Source organism: Magnolia sinica, chromosome 5, assembly GCF_029962835.1.
Source record: "Magnolia sinica isolate HGM2019 chromosome 5, MsV1, whole genome shotgun sequence".
NCBI lineage: Eukaryota > Viridiplantae > Streptophyta > Magnoliopsida > Magnoliales > Magnoliaceae > Magnolia > Magnolia sinica.
The window spans coordinates 7597986-7602266 of NC_080577.1; the positions used below are offsets into that span (position 1 = coordinate 7597986).

General features: G+C 38.9%; 1 long non-coding RNA gene across 1 annotated transcript; it reads right to left on the minus strand.

Annotated features, from left to right (window-relative positions):
• Positions 1-885: 885 nt before the first annotated feature.
• Positions 886-2665, minus strand: LOC131247192 (uncharacterized). Its single transcript, XR_009171563.1, has 3 exons — positions 2560-2665; positions 1569-2447; positions 886-1392 (listed from the first exon to the last, which is right to left on the minus strand). It is a non-coding gene; the product is annotated as an uncharacterized LOC131247192 (long non-coding RNA).
• Between the last annotated feature and the right edge of the window lie 1616 nt (positions 2666-4281).

Genomic DNA, 4281 nt, shown 5'->3' on the forward strand with positions numbered 1-4281 from the left:
GGCCCACTCCGGGTTCTTGGATACCGTGTACCCTCAAATCTGATTGGTGCATAAATTCTCACCCAAGGGAGATGATATGGTGGATCCCAGCTAACTAGAATATATTGTGGATATCTCTCTACCGTACACATGGCAGGGTGAAAAAATAAAAAAATCGGGTCCACTCATAAGCGGACCCGTAACATGGATGTTTGTGTTTCATCCATGACATCCATCTAATTTTAATGGGTCATTACAAGGCTCGTTGCCATGAATGAAGTATATCCCGATCTCAAGTGGACCACATTATAAGATCTGTGATGAATGACTGTCGACCATTACACAGTTTCCAAAAGGGGCCACACTTCGTTTTTGTACAAGCTGAGACAGTTTTTTGCCATTCATCTAGCCACGTATGATATAAGCCTACATGTGGAAGATGAAATGAACAGTACAGTGAGCAATGAAAAGGATTTTAACGGTTAAAATCCAATCACTATTGTTTTTCATGTGGTGTGGTCGACCTCAGATTTAAATCCCATCCTTTATTTTTTGGGATCAAGCGCTAAATAAATCTGATGGCTGAAAATAGAAGAACGGAATGGATTAAACACATACATCATGGTCGCAACCATTTCATATTCATATGGTGTGGCCAAGCGTGCAAGAAAGGTCTAATCAGATGAATACAATCTTAAAAGTCATATTCATATGGTGTGGCCCACATGAGTTATCGAATGGACTGATTTTCTGTCGCTCCTTGCATCTATGTAGGGAGAGTCGGATGAATGGATAAGATGACATATGCTACCTAAAGTAGACTCCAGAAATAATCTAGAAGTCATCATTGGTGGGTGTCCGCCTTATAACTTCTAATGTGGTGTGGCAAAACTATATGAATAAAACTTAAGCAAAAAAGAAGTATTACATAAAGCATCATGTAATGGAGATCCTGGAATAAGTGTTAGTAGAGTTTGCAAGGATTACTACAGACATACATCGGAAAATACACTACAGTCTAATAATAATATACAGGAAGAGGAACATAACCACGATGCCCGTAATAAACGCAGCTACTCTCTCACCAAAGGACATCTCGGTCCCATCCGTCAAAGTAGCCCGAGATACCATGGCCCGTAACATCTGTTGGGTTGACGACCAATATATCCTCCTTGTGTCGAGATGGTCAGAAGAGCTTGATACACATCCATCATATGTGGTTCGTCTTGCAGTTGGTTGGGCAATTGAATTGTCATAGTGACTTTCTTAATAGGCAGTTGCTTCTTTCAAGTTTTTGAAGGCTCAATGTCGACTCCCGCTGTAGCCTTCTACCTCTAATCTGGCCTCCTCCCAAGATACATAAATGTCTGGTCTGCGACCAACGAGTACAACGTAATATTTTTATTTCCCCATCTGTAAATACATATACAATAAACTCAAATAAGCATGAGGATATACAATTCATACAAAATCAAAAGTATTAAAGTGTTTCTGGTAAATTAGAAAATATAACAAATTCAAACATATGGGAGGTGAGAGGTGCGATCAATGTGTATTTACTAAGTTGTTGAATAGTTAGGATTACATACCCTTTAAGATTTGGATAGTAGCCAAACATCTAATTTATCAACTAACCATGATTTCCTTCGGCAATATCCGAATTCATCATCCCAGCCAATCTGGGCATATGATTATAACCAATCTACGATTTTATAATAACAGAGTTCAAATTCCACATTATATCTAATTTAAACAGTTTAATACGTAGTGTCTACCAAATAGAACATGTCCAAATATCAGTTAAGTTATTACAAGTCCAAAATCAAAAAACTATATCAAACAGAACCACCACCACCAGATGCAAACTTATCAGATATTGTTTTCTTTAGCTAATATACACGGCGCTCATGTCGTAAACTCACAAAGAAAGAAGCGAGTTGCTTGTCCCGACTTAAGAGCTGGCCAACCTCAATGAACTCGCTGTTGGTCAACCCTTGCACCTCCTCTAGCAAATCCAAGACTTCTTATTCGATTGACTTCTTTTCCAAGGTCGAAATCACGCATTGCATCTGCTACAATATTAAGAGAGATGCCAAGTACATCACAGGGACGAGGTGGTCACTGTCATTTTTTAATGCTACTCCCACTACGATTACTATCAGAATCAGATGTGCGGACAGGAGTACTGCGAAACACCCGATTTCTCCCACCCGATGGGACGGATGAAAATGGAGTGTTCCCCATGATTCGCCTATAGTATCGTCCGAGAGGTCAACCATGTCATCGACATCGTCATCGATCCCCGTCCACGTCTCGTTCAGATCTCGCTGGACCCGAGAGGATGATGCAGCCATACTCCTGCTTCCTTGGACGTAACGTCTTGTTGCCTGATTAGATCCAACGATGACCGCTAAGTCATTCATTCTCTCTATTCTATTGCCTCGTAACCTTTCAACGCGCGGGTGTGACTATAAATTCAAAATAACCAGTAGTAAGAACATTAATCAAAATAAAACACACTTAGCATCCTGACTATATGTTGTCATATTGAGATACTTAACAAAGTTAAGAAGATCATACCCAAAGATACTCTTCCCATACATCATCAGGTGCTGTAACCATCATGCGCTCACTATCCCAGCCAAATTCACTGGCTACCAGCATGTCCTTTACGTCATTATACTCTCTTGTGATAACACACCAGATTCTGCACATTTTGTCAATTGACAGTTGTTGAGGGTCAAATATTGCATAGTAGACCCCATTTATTACATGGATTTACGAACATGGTACTGCTTAACGGCTCAATTTAATCGTGTTTGTGATACAAGGTGTATTTACGAGCTTGGACTGAAAAAGGGTGTTAAATGCATGGATTTGATGCTCCAGAATTATCAAGGCAAGGGATGGACCCCAGGGGAGTGAGATCGACGGATTTACATGCTAGAGATTCGAGAAAATCGAGAAACTAAAGCTTAAGTGGCCCGAATTTGGTCCAGAATGCAAGATCAGAGGGTTTCCACCATCTGCTCGGCTTGAAACTTCATACATGGCCTGAGGACCATGAATTAACCGTACACGTCAAATTTCAACCGTTTGATCCCTGTGAAAGTGGCCTAACAGATAAATTAGCCCCTAAAATTCATATTATGGGCCCACCCGCAATCTGGATATGCCTCAAATTTAGTCCCAACGGTTAAAAAGATATAAGAAAAGAGATAGACGGAACGGATTGTACATATACATCACGATGGATCCCACATGGTGTACACGCACTGGCCAGGGAAATTAGGTTACCTAATCAGTGTTTTCTTGGTCTTGAGCAGAAATTGTGAAAATTTTTAAATTTTTCTGGAATTTCGTATGAATTCGAAGTGATTTTGACGACCATCTTGGATTTAGACGTACAAGATACATGATGTTGGTGATTTATGTCTCTTGGCTTTAGTTATTTGATAGATTTCACAGTTGAGAGCGACTTATCAATCCATGATTAGAAGTTTTAAACATTGATTGAATCATAATGTCACAAAACACATCTCGCTTGCACATTAAGGGTTCAGTTCGATATTAAAGGATTAACTTGGTGATCACTAAGCTTGAAAGGAACCAATCTGAGAAATTGAAAGGATTAAGCGAATGGTTTACACCATAGGTTTGCTCCTTATAAGTGTGGATTTAATTCCCCATGGATAATATGTGAAAATTTTGGATGTATAGTCTTCACCATAGGTTTGCTCCCTATAGGTGAGGATCTGATTCCCCTTATTGGCGTTACTTTTACTAGAAAAATCAAAAGCTGAAAAAATAAAAAATAAAAAGATGATCTGTGAAGCAAGTTTTGGTTTAAGTCTTAGTTATCATGAATTTTCTTGTTGGTTACCAATGATATCCTGAAATAGAGAAATGAATTTTAATGATGATAAGCCGAGATTAGTCTATACACTCATGGATCCTAATGTTTAGAATTTTTCTGATGGATGGGTTAATGCTTTGAACTTGATTATGAAGTTTACCGTATGCTTGAGTCTAGGAGAAAGTAATACCTAACATTCATGAATCTTAGAATTCTCGTATCTGGATTATTCTGCAAAAATCACTCGAGTTTATAGAAATTGTTCTGTAATTCTCAACTTATTTTTCGCATACTTTGCTCGGGACTAGCAAGATGCTGGTTGGGGGTTGTGTTGAGGGTCAAATATTGCATAGTAGACCCCATTTATTACATGGATTTACGAACATGGTACTGCTTAACGGCTCAATTTAATCGTGTTTGTGATGCAAGGTGTATTTACAAGCTTG